This window comes from Bubalus kerabau, chromosome 23, assembly GCF_029407905.1.
Source record: "Bubalus kerabau isolate K-KA32 ecotype Philippines breed swamp buffalo chromosome 23, PCC_UOA_SB_1v2, whole genome shotgun sequence".
NCBI classification, from domain to species: domain Eukaryota; kingdom Metazoa; phylum Chordata; class Mammalia; order Artiodactyla; family Bovidae; genus Bubalus; species Bubalus kerabau.
The window spans coordinates 17,313,976-17,334,643 of NC_073646.1; the positions used below are offsets into that span (position 1 = coordinate 17,313,976).

Below are 20,668 nucleotides of genomic sequence, written 5' to 3' on the forward strand. Positions count from 1 at the left end.
ATGAATAATATAATTTGGAAGCTTTCCTAGGCCTGTAGGATTAGGGTTAGCCACTGTTTTTCTCCCACAGAGAAGTGGACCATTTCTCATCATTCCCTGCTTCCACCCACCCCCACAATCAATGGTTTCCTCTGCTCATGTTTCAGAAAACAACAGTGTCAGCAAAGCAGGCACCACTCTAGGTATTGCAAACAAATAATTGATTATAAGTGTTTTGAGATAGGTGGAAGATCAATTGGAAAAGAGGGTCTGAGAAGCAAAAAGAAGAAGGGGTGATAACCTGATATTAGAAGCTGCTAATGCCCCGAGGTTGAACCCACGAATCTGCACCTAACGCTATGCATCTAATCACCTAGTGATGCCACTGCAGCCACTTCTCTATTTATCAAAGAGAGGCCGCCTCCACCAGGGCTAACACCACACAGAAGGGGCTGCCTCCACCTGGAATGCTGGAGTCTGGAATCACTCCACTTGCGCTGTTGCTACAGCGACAGAAATCTCCCTCCTTTCCCACCTTCTGATCTCCATCCAGTGCACCCTAATAGGAAGTCAGGTGGCAGGGGAACATAGGAAATGTAGTTTGCAAATTCCCAGCAGCAGCACTACAGAGCCAGTTACAGAAGAGAAGGTGCTGGCTCAGATGGTAAAGAAGCTGCCTGCAATGCAGGAGACCCAGGTTCAATCCCTGAGTTGGGAACATCCCCTGGAGAAGGGAATAGCTAACCGCTCCCATGTTCTTGCCTGGAGAATTCCGTGGACATAGAAGCCTGGTGGTCTACAATCCATGGGGTCTGCAAAGAGTCAGACACGACTGAGCGACTAATAAACAGCAACCAAGCTGTCTCAGGTCGACAGTGACACCTGGTGCCAGCAAAGGAAACAGCACGCCTCACCACCTTTATTCTATCTCTTCAGTAGCAGGAGAGGTAGGGGAACTGCACTTAACTCTAAGCTGCAAGTTGGGTTCAGATCCACTCTGCATGTGCTTGTGTGGAGAAGGAGCTGAAGGAGCATCAGCTACCCAGAAAATGCTTTTTTTTAACGGACAATAACATTGCAAGGAGGTGAACCGAACACACAGACACATTTGGGGAATCAGTTTGTATCATATCTGCTAATGTCCCGTTGTTTCACCCAATGTTTCACCATTCTCTGGGTGGTCAGGCTGTGCCACAGGACAGACTATATAACCTGATGACAGCTAAGGTTATAAAGCAGAAGAGGGTCACCCAAGGAAGAGACCATGCATGATTCAGTGTCACTGAAAACAGACCACAAGCACACCAGATTCAAGTGACTCAGCAGTGACTTGGAGCAAGAGAGGAGAGGGAGTGTTCACAAGAGGCAGCCCCATGCAATGTGCCAGCTGGCCAGGATCAGAGGATCCATAGCTGACGTAGCACACACCCTATGTCATGCTGTAGCACAAGGACTCAACTCTTCCTCCTGGGGCCTGAAATACAGGGAGCTGGGGCATGCACGAGGGCCACTGATGCGCGCACTTAAGCAGAACAACGTTATACACATCAAGCCAGGAACAGAGAGACAGTCCTTCCCAAGGCCATAAACTCACTACAGGCTGTGAGAGCTCTTTGTCTCCCAGGTAACAGACTATACCAAGCTCAAACCCATTCTTATATGGCCAAGTAAGGGTCAAAAGACTGTGCCCAGAGACTGCTTTTCCCAACACCTGACATCCTGAGTGGGGAATCCACTGTGATCATCTATTACACTGCAAAGTCATATGGCAGAAGAACTGTGATGAACAATCGAACGGACCACAGCAAGTGGGTAACAAACTATATCTCTTTCATCTCTCTCTTCCTACCATCTGGTGCCAGAACCAGCGAAGACAGACGTCAGGCAGTGGTTATTGAAATAAACTGATTAACAGTGAAATGGAGCAATGTGAGACATAATACATAGCAGTGGTCAAGAGTTAGACCCTCAAGGACCTCAGCTCAATGCAAAATGAAAAAGCCACTTTAAAAACAGTTAGGTAGTTTTTTTTGTTTTGTTTTGTTTTTTAATAAAGATAGATGTAAACGTACCATTAGACCCAGCAATTCCATTTCTAGGAATCTGCCCAAAAGAAATAAAAACCTCCACATAAAGACACATGAAAAATGCCCAGGAAACAAAAATAGTCCAAATGCCTATCAATTGGTAAATGAATAAATAAACTGTGATATACCCATACAATGGAATACTCTTCAGTAATAAAAATGAATGAACTACTAATACACACAACAACACAGACGTACCTTTGGCTAAATAAAAGAAGCCAGATAAAAAGACCATATATTTATGATTCCATTTACATGAAAAGACCAGAAAAAAATACATTTATAGAGACATACAGTAAATTAGTGTGTTGCCTGGAGCTAAAGATGGTAGTGGAGATTGAATTCAAATGAGCACAAAGGATTGTGGGAGCGGGTGATGGATTATAGAGATGGTTGCACAGTGTTTTAAATTTACTAAAAATCATTACAATATAAATTCAAATGAGTGAATTGTGATAAAATGAAAGAGGAGCTGGATTCAAACCTTCACTGCACTTACTATCCATGTGACCTCGAGTGAATTATAGTGACATAACCTCTGTGAGCTTAAACTTCACTATCTGTAAAATGGGGACCAAAGAGAGGGCTGTTGAGGGGTCAGTGAGATAATGCATCTTGTACCCCAGCACACAGAATGATAGGTGTCTGAGGAGTAGTTATGAATTCTCCAGTCCCCCTATGCTTTTATAGGGAAATAACTCCCACGCAAACCCATACCAAGACCAAGGTCCAACTCCTGTTTGTATTTAAGTTGCCAGTTCACAGATACCCTTGGGAATATGTCAGTCTCTGTCTTATCCCCAAATCTCTGGTGCAGGAATTATTCAGAATATTTCTAGGCCAGAAATTACAATATGTTAACTTCACCTGCTTCACAGCTTCAGAAACTAAGGCTTTTCCAGAATGCTGTACTAAGATGCAAGAGCCTCTGAGCAAACACAAGCATTTTCTCTCCACTTTTTATTTTACATTTTTTAATAAAAAAAAAAAAAAAAAAAAAACTTGACTTAGCAGGTCTGTGCTGCCTGAAGCTGACAGATTCTATAAGCAAGTTGCAGAAAACATCCCAGCCTTTGCAATGAACTTGAGCAAAGAAGCAGCCACCGAGAAGGTGATTCACTTCGATGACAGCTTCCTGATGAGGGCTCAAACCAGCTGGAGGGTTGTTCAATTTACGACTTCACAAAAGACTCAATAAAAGTCATAAATTAAAGGACATGTGAGTGTTAGCACACCTCACAGAGTCAAAAGGTCTCAGACGACAGAACACAAGGCTGGTAACTTCGATTTGGCTCAAGGTTTATCATTGACTCAGTGAAAGGCACAGCCCCTGTTTGCCAGGAATGTTTGTCATCCAGTGCAAACAGATGGCACCAAAGGATTGGGGGAGCCATTTCTCAGATTCCTTGGCCGTGGATTCATAGGCAGTGGCAGTGAGGAAAGGCTGCCTTCCTTAATAAATAAATCTTTGTGCTTTCAAAGTTGACCCTGGATAAGGATTCCTCTGGGAGTAACTGGCCATCTCCCCTTCCAAACTACCTAACTTTCCACCATTCAATCAACTCTTGGAGCTGAAGGCTTTGTCTTCTAATACAATGCAAAACAGCTTCAGAACAGGCCACATGTACCTTCATTCAATCATTTAATAACTCTTACTACTGTTATTACCAATATTAATAAAATTGATTCTGAGCTCACATTCCTTCCTGAAATAGCACAAATTTCAGGGTATTGCTGTGATGGTAAAGGCAAGGGTTAAGAAGGGCAATGCCAAAGAATGTTCAAACTGCTGCACAACTGCACTTATTTCAAATGCTAGCAAAGAAAAGAAAGAAAGAAAATGAAGTCATTCAGTGTGTCTGACTCTTTGCGACCCCATGGACTGTAGCCTACCAGGTTCCTCCATCCATGGGATTTTCCAGGCAAGAATACTGGAGTGGGTTGCCATTTCCTTCTCCAGGAAATGCTAGCAAAGTTATGCTCAAAATCTTTCAAGCTAGGCTTCAACACTTCGTGAACCCAGAACTTCCAGATGTACAAGCTGGATTTAGAAAAGGCAGAGGAACCAGAGATCAAATTGCCAACATTCGTTGGATCATAGAGAAAGCAAGAGAGTTCCAGAAAAACATCTACTTCTGCTTCATTGACTATGCTAAAGCCTTTGACTGTGTGTATCACAACAAACTATGGAAAATTCTTAAAGAGATGGAAATATCAGACCACCTGACCTGTTTTCTGAGAAAACTGTATGTGGCTCAAGAAGCAACAATTAGAACTGAGCATGGAACAACCTACTGGTTCAAAATTGGAAAAGGAGTATATCAAGGCTATACATTATCACCCTGCTTATTTAACTTCTGTGCAGAGCACATCATTTGAATGCCACGCTGGATGAATCACAAGCTGGAATCAAGATTGCTGGGAGAAATATCAACAACCTCAGATACGCAGATGATACGATGCTGATGGCAGAAAGTGAAGAGAAACTAAAGAACCTCTTGGTGAGGGTGAAATAAGACACTGAAAAAGCTGGTTTGAAAGTTAACTTAAAAAAAAAAAGACTAAGATCAAGGCATCTGGTCCCATCAATTCATGGCAAATAAAAGGAGAAAAAGCGGGAGAAGTGACATTTTATTTTCTTGGGCTCCAAAATCAATGCGGACAGTGACTGTAGCCATGAAATTGAAAGATGCTTGACAGCCATATTCAAAAGTAGACACATCACTTTGCTGACAAAGGTCCATATAGTCAAAGCCGTGGTTTTTCCAGTAGTCATGTACAGGTGTGAGAGTTGGATCATAAATAAGGCTGAGTGCTGAAGAATTGATGCTTTCAAATTGTGGTGCTGGAGAAGACTCTTGAGAGTCTCTTGGACAGCAAGGAGATCAAACCAGTCAATCCTAAAGGCAATCAACCCTGAATATTCATTGGAAGGACTGATACTGCAGCTGAAGCTCCAGTATTTTGGCCACCTGATGCAAAGAGCCAACTCACTGAAAAAGACCCTGATGCTGGGAAAGATTGAAGGCAAAAGGAGAAGATGGCATCAGAGGTTGAGGTGGTTAGATAGCATCACCAACTCAATCGACATGAGTTTGAGCAAACTCCGGGAGATAGTAGAGGACTGAGGAGCCTGACATACTGCAGTCCACGAGGTTACAAAGTCAAACATGACTTAGCAACTGTACAACAAAGGGTTAAGTGAGATGGAATTAAAAATAAATAAATGAACCTCAGTACATGCCTGGTACATAGTAATCCTCCTTAAACTGTAGCTGTATAATTTCCCACTATCTAAACCCTTTAAAATCTTATGCAGTGGAAATTCCCTGGGGGTCCAATGGTTAGGACTCTGTACTCTCACTGCTGAGGGCCCAGGTTCAACGTCTCATCAGGGAACTAAGATCCCACCAGGGAACTAAGATCCCACGTGCACATGGCCAAAAAAAAGAAAAAGAAGATGTGGTATATATATATATATACAATGGAATGCTACTCAGCCATAGAAAGCATTCACACAGCAGTGTCATAATAAGGAAATTAATAGTAATTAATTATGACCATTATTAATCATGGCTATTAATTACATACTGTTCTAAAAGATCTAGGTCCTTTCTCTCATTTGGAGAAGGTAGGATTCAGATTATAGACAGTAGATAATATACATAGATTTTATATGCAATATCTTATATGTACACTCACATAGCATGTGGTAAGAGGGCAGGTGTGGTATACTATAGGGAAGTCAATAAAGTCCTACCTGATAAAGTGATATCTGAGCAGAATCCTGAATGAAGTAAGAGAGAGGACCATGTTTCAGCGGGGAGCATCCCAGGTAATGGGAACAGCAAGAGCTAAGGCCCCAAGGTGGAATCAAGCACAGTATATCTGAGAGTTGAATGGCCCCCAGGGTGTAGGAGTAGAGCGAGCAAAGCAGGTCAGGGGAGGGGAGTAACACCAGGCAAAGTCAAATGTCAGGAGCCAGTCCCTACAGGGCCTCCTAGGTCACAGTAAAGAATTTGGATTTTACCCTAAATGTGACAGAAAAGCCAAAGAAGGGTTTTCAGCAGAGAAGTAGTTTATTTACTCCCTGAAAGATCACTCAGGCTACTGGGTGAAGGGTGATGAAGAGGCAAGGGAGTGGGGAGAACGGCTCAGAGGCTACAATAGCCGCCCAGGCAGGCAGTGATGGGATGTGAGCACTGGATGGGTCTGGGCTGTGTTTTGGAGGATGAAAAGAACCAAATAGAACCCACAGAACCAAAGGGTTGGATGGCAGGAGGTGGAGCAGGAGGAAGGGGAAGAGGAACAACAGGGATTCCTGGCTCTTTTCAAGGGCCCTGGGGACGGATGGCACTATTCACGGAGCAGTAAAGACACAGAGAAATATTTCAAGGGAAAATGGCAAAATGTAAAATGAGTCTGGGTCATATTTTAAACCTTATCAGTCATTTACATCTGTGTGAATAACAGTATCTCCTAACAATCATGACTTTTCTATTTATAGAAACTTTCATTTCTATAGTATTCATGCCTGGAAAATCCCATGGACGGAGGAGCCTGGTGGGCTACAGTCCATGGGGTCACAAAGAGTCGGACACCACTGAGCGACTTCACTTCACTTCACTTCATTTCTACTATACTATTATATGCTAATATATGACATAGGGCATAGAATATATAGTGGATACAATATATAACATATATTATACAATATAGATGAAAGATGGTTATATGCATATATACACAGCATATAATATTGTCACAGTAGCATAGTATGTATACTATTTATATATAATATATAGCATATTATATACTATACTAGCATAATATAGTACACTGAATATAGTATACAGCCTCTATATTATTGTATAGTATGTATGGTATGAAATATATATCATATACATTATATAATATTATATTATATGCAGCACATATTATATATTATACAATACAAACACTATATATTTGATATATGTGATATTCATGTTATATAGTATATGTGATAAACGGAGCATGTTTCATGTATTACAGTGTTTACATGCTATATAATTAAACACTATATAACATATAATACCTAGTATACTACAATATATTACTTGTGTTATATGACAAACAATTCAACATACTATAGCATATATTTTATATATTATAGTATATATAATACTTATAAATTATAGTTATATAAATTACATACTTATATAAATTCAGATCAGATCAGATCAGTCGCTCAGTCGTGTCCGACTCTTTGCGACCCCATGAATCGCAGCATGCCAGGCCTCCCTGTCCATCACCAGCTCCCAGAGTTCACTCAGACTCACGTCCATCGAGTCAGTGATGCCATCCAGCCATCTCATCCTCTGTCATCCCCTTCTCCTCCTGCCCCCAATCCCTCCCAGCATCAGAGTCTTTTCCAATGAGTCAACTCTTCGCATGAGGTGGTCAAAGTGTTGGAATTTCAGCTTTAGCATCATTCCTTCCAAAGAAATCCCAGGGCTGATCTCCTTCAGAATGGACTGGTTGGATCTCCTTGCAGTCCAAGGGACTCTCAAGAGTCTTCTCCAGCACCACAGTTCAAAAGCATCAATTCTTCGACACTCAGCCTTCTTCACAGTCCAACTCTCACATCCATACATGACCACAGGAAAAACCATATCCTTGACTAGATGGACCTTTGTTGGCAAAGTAATGTCTCTGCTTTTTAATATGCTGTCTAGGTTGGTCATAACTTTTCTTCTAAGGAGTAAGCGTCTTTTAATTTCATGGCTGCAGTCACCATCTGCAGTGATTTTGAAGCCCAGAAAAATAAAGTCTGACACTGTTTCCACCGTTATAGTTATGTAAATATACTTTGTATATATGGGCTTCCCAGGTGGCACTAATGGTAAAGAGCCACCTGCCGATGCAGGAGATGAAAGAGATGTGGGTTCAATCCCTGTGTGAAGATCCGCTGGAGAATGGCGTAGAAACCCACTCCAGTGATCTTGCCTGGAGAACCCCAGGGACAGAGGAGCCTGGCGGGCTGCAGTCCCTGGGGTCACAGACAGTCGCACATGCCTCTGTGTGTGCTGAGTGGCTGAGCGCACACACAGGCACAATGTGTGTATAGTATGCACACACTACACAGTGTGCCGCATAGAGTGTAACACAGCTTCCTGTATATTAGTCTGTTATTAGTGTGTATAAATATATAAAACATATATATTATATAGTGCATGGGGGATACTTTGTGGCTCAGACAGCAAAGAATCCGCCTGCAATGCGGGAGACCTGGGTTTAATCCCTGGGTCAGGAAGATCCCCTGGAGAAATGAACAGCCACCCACTCCAGTAATCTTACCTGGAGAATTCCATGGACAGAGGAGCCTGGTGGGCTGTAGTTCATTGGATCACAAAGAGTCGGACACAACTGAGCGACTTTCACTTCACATTCACAATATAGGTTATTATTTACTATCTCTTTGGGCTTTAAAAATTCTTCAACCCCCCTCCCCTAGTTTTCTCTCTCTGCTAAATTCAGAGGTAATGGAGTCTCAGAGAGGGGACTAACTTTCCCAAAGTCTCAGAGATGGCAGGACAAGGAACTGGAGCCAAGTCTAGAAAATTCCACTTGCCCTACACTGCTGTGTGAGCTACAGACCCTTTCACAAGAGAGTTTAGATAGTAGGAAAATTTTTTGCTCTTATTTACAGAATGGAAATATGTTCCACATACCATGCTAAGAATTTCTAAATTGTATCTCATTTAATCCTTCCCACTAAAACTACGGCAGAGAATATATATTTTCCACAGTTATCTCTCCATAGATTAAAAAAATATTGAGGCTCTGATAGATCAGGTACTTGGCCGGTCACAAAGTTGATGAGGAACAAAAATGGATGATTTAATCCACCACAGGGGCATCTGGATGGAAAAGCCCAAATGCCAGTTACATCTGTTCAGTTATGGAATCCAGGTGTCTATGGAAAGAAATGTACAATGTTTCTGTGACATTTCCCTTCTGAACTGTCTTGTCTGTCATGAGAGAGATCTCCAATTTGGCTTAAGTACATTGATACTGTTGCAGAGTTAAAGCCTCTTCCTAGGTGAGGGGGGTGGTGGGGTGGTGGGCGGGGAGGGGAGGAAATCATTAAAACTGAGCCTGAAAAATAAAAAGACCAGCACACAGGCATCAAAGGTGAAGCCAAAGCTGTTAGAGACGGGAATTACATAAATAGCAGCCCAGATTCCTAAAGTGTGGATTTCTCCTACCCAGGTTCTTCAAAAACTCCAGGTACTTGAAGGAAAATCCCCTACATAGACATCATTTGCTACTTATTTTTTCTGAGCAAACCCATCCTCCTAAAGCCACGCATTTCTCTTATTTTCTGTCTCGATTCTCCATCATACCAGGTGCCTAAAGTCCATATTTCTCCATTTTTCTGCTCTGGGAATTTCACAGAGAGTTTTCAAAGTATTGCCCGCTGCCTTTGGTCTGTTGAGACTCATATATTGTCTGAGATACTGGCTAGGATGGGGAGAGAGATGGAAGAGCGAGGCAGCAGAAGGGAGGAAGAGCTTGAGTCTTGCCCAGAGATGCAGGAAAATGAGCGTTTGCTCAGGCAGGTCAATAGGACATGGATTTTAACGACAGCACAATGCCTCATTCTGTAAAAACACAGTCAGACTCCAACAGTTTCTCCCCTACATATGTGACTAGAAAACTACCAGCTCTCCAGGGAAAAGGAGATCAGGAAACAACAGTTTATTGAGCACCTCCTAGGCACCTAATCCCTACAGCATCTCTGAGAAAGGAATGGCATCATCTCATTTTACAGATTAAAATAATATGATACTGTAAGCATCATACTAGCAGGGAGTTTGGCTGTCTTGTGTGCCCACATCATCAGCACAGTGCCTAGCACCCAGTAGATGCTCAGTAAATATTTGGTGAATGAATGAATGAGGAAACTGAGAAGCACAGAAATACAGTGTGTAGAAGCAGAAAAGAACAAGACATTGGAGGTGGAGAGACCTGAGTGTGAGCCCACCTCTGTCATATACTGGCTGTGTAATCTGTAAGCTTTGCCTACAAAATGGATTTGATAGTAGGCCCCATCTCCTAGATCTGGGGGAGGATCAGATGAGCAAGTGCCGACACGAGTACTTTAATCAGGACTTCCCTGGTGATCCCATAGCTAAGACTCCACACTCCCAATGCATGGGGCCCAGGTTCGATCCCTGATCAGGAAACTAGATCCCACATGCCACAACTAAAAGTTCACATGCCACAGTTAAAAAAATCCCACAGGCCACAGTGAAGATCAAAGATCCTGCAAGCCCTCAATACATGCTAGCTTTCTTATGGTAGCATGGCAGTCAAGCCTACACTTGAATTAAATTAATATTTGATGATGATGATGAAAGACCACGAAGAGGAAAAAGAGAACAAAGAGAAGTAAAAGGAGAAGAGGAAAGAGAAGATCAGGGTGGTCTCAGGAGTAACAGTAAATAAAAAACGTTCCTGGCTTGCAATCTTGGGCAAATTCTTGGGTAGATGAAAACTTACCAATATATTCTTACTGAACTGTATCTGTCTCTGTATGGGCCACTGTCTGTCTTGAACGTTCTAGGGACCCAGAATTCAAGCATCTCCTTTCCACATTCCAGCCAAATGGAGTTAGATGTAACTATTTTTTCCTTCCACTGTCCACTTTGGGAATGACTTTTCAAGTTTTGCAGTTGTCCCTTTAATAACATTCTATACAGAACATATCCAAAATGTCTGGATCACGTGTTTCTCAAATATAGTGGTTCTCAAAGTGTGCGTCCCAGGCCAGCAGCATCAGTGACACCTAGAAACTTGTTAGAAATGTAATCTCTTGGACCCACCTTAGATCTCTTGAATGAGAAAATCTGGGGGTGGGGCCCAGTGATCGATTTTTAACATCTTCCAGGTGATTCTGCGACTGAGCAACTTCACTTTCACTTTTCACTTTCATACATTGGAGAAGGAAATGGCAACCCACTCCAGTGTTCTTGCCTGGAGAATCCCAGGGACGGGGCAGCCTGATGGGCTGCGTCTATGGGGTTGCACAGAGTCGGACACAACTGAAGCGACTTAGCAGCAGCAGCAGCAGGTGATTCTGATGCATAAGGAACAGAACTTAAATAGGTAAGTTTTGAGAACTGCTGCTGGTAATGAAACCAAATAGGGCAACCAAAAACCATCCTCTCCATTAAGCTCCTGAGAGAGTTCATTCAAATTAGAAGAATGAGGCAGAAGTAAGACTCTCTGGAGAACGGGCATCTTCTCCAGCAATGTGCAAAAGGATTTGACATGAGAGGAACCAGAAAACTGTGTTGCTCAGTCAGTCAAAAATTACTGAAGATCTACTATGTTCCAGGAGCTGGGCTAAGTGCCAGAGAAACCATGGCAAATGCAACATATGATCCTGACTCTCTAGGACTTAACATTCCATGTGGAAGACCTGCATTTCAACCAGGTAAAGATGGAAAGTCGAACAAAACCAAATGTTGGAGAAACAGGATCTCTTGTGTACTGCTGGAAGAGTGGGAATTGTTACAACTGCTCTGCAGAGCAATTGGGTGAAATCTAGTAAAGTTGAAGATGTATAGCCCTTATCATTCCATTCCTAGGTTTGTACCCTAAGCCTGAGTACAAAGCTCCATTGGCTTTTCACAGGGAAAAATGTACATTAATGTTTACTGCAGCACTGTTCGTAATAGCAGTAAAATAAAAACAACCTCAATGTCTGTTTATGGGAGAATGGATAAATAAAGCATGATAGGGTTGTATGGTGAAATGCTATCAGTAACAAATTAACACTAAAGAAACTGAGTGAAACACAACTTTGATAAATTTAAAAAATCATAATAATTTTAAAAAGCAAGTCATGGAATGATATGTTTTTAATATAGCAGGATTCTATTGAAAGTTTTAAAATACACAACCCAATACTGCATATTGATGATAGATAAGAAATATGCAATGAAAGTATTAAAATATACATGGAATAAAAGTACAACTGGAGGCTTGAGGTCACCACTGGAAAGAAGGGCGAGAGGAAGGACAAGATTAAGACATGTTCCAGTGGGATTAGATTGCATGTGTTATGCTGTTTCTTAAGCTGCTGCTGCTGCTAAGTCACTTCAGTCGTGTCCGACTCTGTGCAACCCCATAGACAGCAGCCCACCAGGCTCCCCCATCCCTGGGATTCTCCAGGCAAGAACACTGGAGTGGGTTCTTGCACAGAGTTGGACATGACTGAAGTGAAATGCATGAAAAGTGAAAAGTGAAAGTGCATGAAAGTGAAAAGTGAAAGCGAAGTCACTCAGTTGTGTCCGACTCTTCATGACCCCATGGACTGCAGCCTACCAGGTTCCTCCATCCATGGGATTTTCCAGGCAAGAGTACCAGAGTGGGGTGCCATTGCCTTCTGGGTGATGGGTAAATGGTAGTTCACTATGTTAGACTTTACATAGGATTTTTGTACCTGAAACGTTTCAATATAAAATAAATTTATAGAAGACACTGCAAAGATAATCAATAATTATAAATGTGTACAGCAGTGCAAGAAGGACTATGGGCTGTCATAAGAGGAGATCTAACAATTTTTTTCATTCCAGTCCTGTCTTTAACTTGCCTCCTTAAAAGTCTTACTGTCAGCTCCATCCAGTGTTAAGTTCTATTTCATTCTGGGGACTTCCCTTATGATCCAGTGGTTAAGAACCTGCTTGCCAATGCAGGGGGCCTGGGTTCCATCCCTGAATCAGGAAACTCAATCCCACATGCAGCGACTAAGAGCCCACATACCTTAACTAAAGGTCGCAAACAAGGCAATGAAAACTTGGCACAGGCAAATTTAAAAAAATGTTTTTTATTTCATTTTTGTTTATCTGTACTCTGTAATTTTCCTACCAAGGAAATAGACCACTCACGTTTTGAGAGATCAAATTGATTTTTTAAATAATTTTATTTATTATTTATTTTTGGTTGTACTGAGTCTTTGTTGCTGCGTGGGCTTTTCTCCAGCTGTGGCAAGCAAGGGCTACTCTTCCTTGCAATGCATGGGCTTCTCACTGCGGTGGCTTCTCTTGTTGCAGAGCATGGATCCTACAGCACACTGGCTTCGGTAGTTGTGGCCTGTGGGCTCATGAGTTGCGGTTCCCCGCCTCTAGAGCACAGGCTCAATAGTTGTGGCCATGGGCTTAGTTGCTCTCTGGCAAGTGGGATCTCCCTGGATCAGAAATCAAACCCATGTCTCCTGCACTGGCAGGCGGATTCTTTACCACTGAGCCATCAGGGAAGCCCTCTAACTGATATCTTTGAACAAAGTAGTCAAAATCAGCTTACAAAATCTGTGTAGGATATTCCAATGTTCTATACGTCTAATAAATGCTTATATATATAGACACATAAGGGAGACAGAGGGACTTCTGGGAGGAGCCCCACAAAGAAGTCAGAAGTCATTATTTCTGGGAGGGGGGAGTATTGGAAATTGGTGGGAAGATTTGCTTCTTATAGTGACACCCGTCATTTTCATCAGTTCATCCTCTTCTCCTCTTTCTTCTGGAACATAACTCCTCCTTCCTCTGGTAAACTGTTTCTTATATTTCAAGTCATATATGCCTTGATTCCAACTTCCCTGGTCATTGGCTCACTAACCTGACCAATCAGAGCCCATCGTTCGTAGCTACAGGGATTAGCTCAAGAACGTACATGTGATACACACCCAACCAATCAAGTTCCTCTCTGAGACTTTTTGACCTGAGCTCTGAGAAAAGTAGTAGATTTCTTTCTAGTAGATTGTTCAATTGATAGGAATTAATGTGGGATTAATAAGGTCCACCTTTCTCACATCTGGGGAAAGCTTATTAGAGAAATGGAGAGAGAGAAAGAGAGAGCGCAAGGTGGTATCCCATCAGCTTTTGAGCTTTGGACATGCCTGATTCATGCCTAGAACATCCTGATGTCTGATTCTTACAGCTGAACAAGTCCTGACTGCTATACTTCTATGTTGTTTCCCTACATTTTCTGTTTTCTGTAATGAGCAGTATAACATGTAGAACATGTTTCAGATTTAAGAAAAGAAAGGAGGAGAGGAAACACAGATCACATTTGTCTGCAGAAGCTGGCTCTTGGATACTCTTGCTAAAGCATAGATTGAGCCTGCCTGATTTAGGGAAGGTCATGGTTTGCCTCAGGCTCCATGATTCCACTGGTCCCTCTGAGGTCTCCAGGCCTGACTCACTGCTTCCAGACTAAAGACTTTACTCCCCTAAATCAAGGGAAAGGGAAGTCGCTCAGTCATGTCCGACTCTTAGCGACCTCATGGACTGCATCCTACCAGGCTCCTCCGTCCATGGGATTTTCCAGGCAAGAGTACTGGAGTGGGGTGCCATTGCCTTCTCCGCATGTAGTATGTTGCTGCTGCTGCTAAGTCACCTCAGTTGTATCCGACTCTGTGCGACCCCAGAGACGGCAGCCCACCAGGCTCCCCCATCCCTAGGATTCTCTAGGCAAGAACACTGGAGTGGATTGCCATTTCCTTCTCCAATGCATGAAAGTGAAAAGTCAAAGTGAAGTCGCTCAGTAGTGTCTGACTCTTTGCGACCCCATGGACTGCAGCCCACCAGGCTCCTCTGTCCATGGGATTTTCCAGGCAAGAGTACTGGAGTGGGGTGCCATTGCCTTCTCCACCCCTAAATCAAGAGCGCTGCCAAATCCACCTTTCCCAGCACCCCCCATGGGTCCCTGTTTTAAAGTGATAATTAGTATAAAGTTGGGTATCTTTTTCCCCCTGGGAGAGAAAATTCTTTAACAGCATGAAGTGGAGCAGAGTGTGGGTGGATTTAACAAGGAGGTAAGGAAGCTTATGTAAGTGGCATTATTATATATGATTATAACACTGGGGTAAGAGAAACTGGTTCCTACTTGGGTGTTACACCAATCATTAAGTTTTAGGCTTATGTGAAATAAAGGGATGAAGAAAAGCCATGTTTTCTGTCCCTCAACCAACCCCTGAATAACATCAATACTTATCCAGCCTTACCATATTCCTGGCCCTGTTCTAAGCTCTTTCCAGGTATTGAATCCTCACAGAACTACATGAGCAGAGTACCATTATTAGCCCCACTAATAAAGGTACAGGAGAGGAGACTAGGTTACAGAGAGGTCACATAACTTGCCCAAGTTCCCATAGCTGGAAAGTGGAAGGACCACATTCCCAGCTCATATCTTTCAGCTCCCCAAATCTACATCCTAAACCTCTCATATGAGCTCATGCAAATCTATGTACAAAACCAAAAATCAACCTATCAGATCTCTCTGTTTGGTCGAACACACCATGAATTAGTCATGAGGGGGGAGAAAATCAATCCAACTATTTTTGGTTCTTTAAAATTTTAATTAAACTTACTTCCCAGCTTGTGCAAAACCACAATGTCAGGAATTACTCCAAATAATGTGCACATCAGGGAGAGGTTTCCACCTGGAAGGCCATAGACCAAATTCAGCCCACACGTGTGTTTGCTTTGACTGGATCAGGTTCTTGCTCAAAACGTTTTAAATGAGGCATGGGCTCTCTAGTTTACCATAGTCCCCACTGCTCCATAAGGTCTTACACCAACCCGACCCACTCATTTAGAAGGAATCTGAACCAGCAGCCTTTGATGTAAGCAATGTTATCATTGTTGTTGTTTTAGTTACTAAGTCGCATCTGACTCTTGCAACTCCATGGACTGTAGCCCACCAGACTTCTCTGTTTGTGGGATTTCCAAGGCAAGAATACTGGAGTGGGCTGCCATTTCCTTCTCCAGGGGATCATTCCTGACCCAGGCATCAAACCTGCATCTCCAGCATTGACAGGTGGATTCTTTACCACTGAGTCACCAGGCAAGCCCAAGGGACACTTGAGAACAAAAGGAAAAGAAATATCTTTTTGTTGACTTTGAAAAAGTAATTTGAGTAATAATAATAGTAGAGTATATGTTGAGGGCTTACTCTATTCCAGATCTTGTGTGCAGTGCTTTATATATCTTATCTCATCTAATCATAGCAACTGTCCTGTGAGAGTAAGTGGTGTGTTGACCCTGAGAATGCACCTGCGAATTTGAAATCCATCACACCCCATCAATGTTGGGTTGAACAGGGAAACCAAGGCAGGCTCATTCCTAGAAAGCAGGAGCTCCTCTGAGAGCCCACTTGGATGTCCCAGCATTCCTCAAACTGCACAGCATGGACATTTCCAGGCAAACTTCTCTCTCTCCTCTCCCTCACAGTCAGACTTGCATCACAGGCTGACATCACTCATGCAAGCATTTCCCCTAATAAAGTCCTTGTTTATTGCCGTCAGAGTGATGTTTGCTTCTCACAACTAGTAAGTGACAGAGCCGGGATTTGAACCTGTGCTCATTCAACGATGGTCCACTCAACTCCACAAGTCAGAGCTCTGAACCACTACTCAGACCTTTTTCCTTTGGGCCCTTATTTTCTCAAACTTCTGAGTCCAGAGTAACTAGATATCGCCCTCTGGACCCAACAGTGAACCAGGGGCAGGAGGGAGAGTTTCAGACCCCAAAGCCAGGCAGGATGCCCATACTTGGATGCCTAACAGTTGCCATGGTAACCAGGAAAGTATGTTAAACTCAAGAAAGGAAACACATGTGACTGGAGAGAGGAGATATATCTATGATACTCTTTTCGCAAAGCCCTGTGAGAGAACCAGCCCCTCCCCAGGTCTGCAGGGAAACAGTCCACATGATATGACAGTGAGCTCTGAACTGAGAGTCTGGGGTGGGCACCTGGCCTACCCCACAGAGATGCATCAGCAAACAGGATGAGTAATCCAGGGCTCTGTGGCCCATCAAGCATCTTCACGTCTACCGTCATCACAGTTGACCCTTAGATACAATTATTATAAGGACTTTAAACTGAGTTAAAGCATTGGCATTAAAGCATTTCCTTGTGAACTGAGGTGAAATTCACTAAACAAATCCCGCAGCAACTCCTCCAGCATAGGCTGTGTAGAGTTGCCCCATGAGAAGTATAGCTCGAAGCTGCATCTATCTCTTGGAAGTGTTCTTAGGACTTTTGGTGTGGGTCATATTGAGCATCCTTCCGTAACTTCACTGGCCAGAATAGATCTCTCTATATTAGCACCCACATATCCTGCCCTCACTGTTCAAGTGTCAGCAGATGGGAAGAGCAATGGCCTCTCTCCCCAAGGGCCCCCAGGGTCCTCCAAGTCCCTGCCATTCTGTCTTGGCATCTGTGTCCTTTGTCAGACCTTCCTCAGACACACGCTCCGTATTTGGTGAAAACCCATTCACCTGCTCCACGTTATTTGGTGTCACTTTATCTTAGGAATTCTTATATGTTACAAGAGAAAATACCATCTGGCTTTCTGAACCAATACAGATATTATGCCCCAAAGGCTCACACAACTTGAACAAAGAGATCTCCTAACCACCCACCCAGAATAAATTTTTAAATTTAATTAATTAATTAAATAAAATCCCCAGTGATGCCCCACACCTTACACCAGCTCCTGACCTTTGTTCTCCCCAATTGGACACACACGACAGGTCACATTCACACAAGCAATATCCTCTTTGGAGACAAGGGGGTGTCATTTCCAGCATTCCAACCCCATGCCTTTCTTTCTCTCTCCCTCAAAGAAGCACATTCATACACAAGCATAAGAGAGGGACACTATTGTAGATCTACGTCTGCATTTACTAAGTTAATTGTTAGGGAGCTTCTTTCCAGGAAACATTATCACTTGTAAAATGTTTCCCAGTGGGATGCTGTGTATGGAGGTTGAGACTTTGGCCCAGAACCTAGTAGGTGCCCAGTAAGCGGAGGTTGAATAAATAAAGGCATGAACAGCAGGTAAAGGAAGAGGAGGAAGTATACTGGGCTACCAGAGATGGGAGAGACTTCCTGGGTTTAAGAAGGGCCCAGTGATTTAAGGTGCTGGCTTTGCAGAACCAAAGGGAATGGAGACTTAGGACAGTACTTCCCAAAGTGCAGTCACTGAGAACCATCATCTCAAGTTTTGTGTGTGTATGTGTATACACATGCATAGGGGTGTGTGTGTGTGTGTGTACATATGTATATTTATACTATTATTTATTTTGTGTATGTATGTGCTCAATCACTCAGTTGTGTCCAACTCTTTGCAATCCCATGGGCTGTAGCCCACCAGGTCTTCTGTCCATGGTATTTCCCAGGCAAGAGTACTGGAGTGGGTTGCCATTTCCCTCTCCAGGGGATCTTCCTGACCCAGGGATCAAACCCAGATCTCCTGCTTGGCAGGAAGATTCTTTACCACTGAGCCACCAAGGAAGCCATTATTTACTTCATAGACTTATAGCAACTGTCACTTCTAAAAAAATAAATACATTTATTGAAAATAAAAGCTTTGTAGCACTCCTGTAAATGAAAAACCAATATCACTTGTCAGAAGTTGCAGGCAATCATAAAAAATAAATACAATGAAGATCTCCCAAAAAATCAAATTTTAACTAGAATTCTCTGCTGACAGCTCTATGCTCTGAGGCCTGCTCTCTCTTTATTAAAAGGGAGGGGAGACAAAAAAGTGTTAGGGCCAGACTGATACCAAATTGAGATATTCTCCTTGGTGTAATCAGGTTAAAGGGGAACCAAAATGGGATTGATAGTTTTACTTCAAAACATATCCCAGACAAGACTCCTTAACTTCAGCGTTGATACACCTTTGTGCAAGTCACCTTCATCTCTCCCCTAGCTCTTTGCTACTCAAAGTGTCACTGAATTGGTCAACCAGACCCTTGCTGGGGTCCTAACCTTGGCTGGGACCAGGGAGGTTCTTGTCTCATCAGGGAGGTTCTTTTTTCTGCTCAGATTTGCACAGCCAAATGAAATGGATGCTGAGACTGGAACAGCACAAGTTTTATCCATTGGCTAAAGGATGGAGAAGTTGGAATTCAGTTTGCAAATCAACTTCTCAACCCAGTTCAGGTGGACATACTATATATATATATATATATATGAAGGTAGAGGTAAAAGAGAGGATTTAAAAGAGGAAGGAGTATTCGTGAATTATCTAAGAACAGGAATGTGGTTTGGACCTTGAACTGATGCAACATCCCTTTTTAGTCCCTGTATGGGCTTTTCTGGTTTTTGTCATGGCAACTGTCACAAAGCTGGTGGGTGTGTCATTTAGCTAATGTAGTAAAGCAATGTCATTACAAGGAGCATGCAATGAGGCTCAAGGTCTACCGGAGGTCAGGTGATTCTGATGCAGGCTTGAGTTTGACAAGATTGTTGCCCTAGATTACAACAGCCTTCTATCAGGTCCACCAGATTCTATTCTGCCTCCCAGCCACAACCACCAATATCCCCTTCTTGAAGCAGCCAAAGTGTTCTTTCTAAATTCATGAATGATATTAAAACAGGAGGGAAGGGTGCTGGGCACAAAATTTAAAAGAACGATATAGCCCAAGGACATGACATAAACTGATTAGAACCAAATGGGTCCAACATGACAGGTAAGTTGACTTCCACTACACCTTGAGCCTCAGCACATGCCCATCATAAGACATCAGCAAGCTAAATGACACATCCATGGACTGTTCTCACAGTCAGTCTCTCCCACCAGAAAGCTTTCATAAGCCTCTTATCCTTATCCATCAGAGGGCAGACAGAATGAAAACCACAATCACAGAAAACTAATCAAACTGATTACATGGACCACAGCCTTGTCTAACTCAGTGAAACTATGAGCCATGCCATGTAGGGCCACCCAAGACGGATGGGTCATGGTAGAGAGTTCTGATAAAACATGGTCCACTGGAGAAGGGAATGGCAAACCACTTCAGTATTCTTGCCTTGAGAACAAAATGAAAAGGCAAAAAGATATGACATTGAAAGATAAACTTCCCAGGTCCCTAGGTGCCAAATATGCTACTGGAGAAGAGTGGAGAAATAACTCCAGAAAGAATGAATGGATGGACCAAAGCAAAAACAATGCCCAGTTGTGGATGTAACTGGTGATGGAAGTAAAGTCCAATGCTGTAAAGAACAATATTTTATAGGAACCTGGAATGTTAGGTCCATGAATCAAGGTAAATTGGAGGAGGTCAAACAGGAGATGGCAAGAGTGAACATTGACATTTTAGAAATCAGTGAACTAAAATGGACTGGAATAGGTGAATTTAATTCAGATGACCATTATATCTACTACCGTTGGCAAGAATCCCTTAGAAGAAATGGAGTAGCCATCAGAATCAACAAAAGAATCCAAAATGCAGTACTTGGATGCAATCTCAAAAACGACAGAATAATCTGTCCATTTCCAAGGCAAACCATTCAATAACACAGTAATCCAACTCTATGTCCCGACCAGTAATGCTGAAGAAGCTGAAGCTGAATGGTTCTATGAAGACCTATAAGACCTTCTAGAACTAACACCCAAAAAAGATGCCCTTTTCATCATAGGGGACTGGAATGCAAAAGTAAGAAGTCAAGAGATACCTGGAGTAACAGGCAAATTTGTCCCTGGAGTACAAAATGAAGCAGGACAAAGTCTAACAGAGTTTTGCCAAGAGAACGCACTG

General features: G+C 42.7%; 1 protein-coding gene across 2 annotated transcripts in view; it reads right to left on the reverse strand.

The window, feature by feature from the left end:
* The window catches only part of RPS15A (ribosomal protein S15a), a 106,043-nt gene that overhangs the window by 22,182 nt on the left and 63,193 nt on the right, over positions 1 to 20,668 (reverse strand). The window lies entirely within an intron of this gene.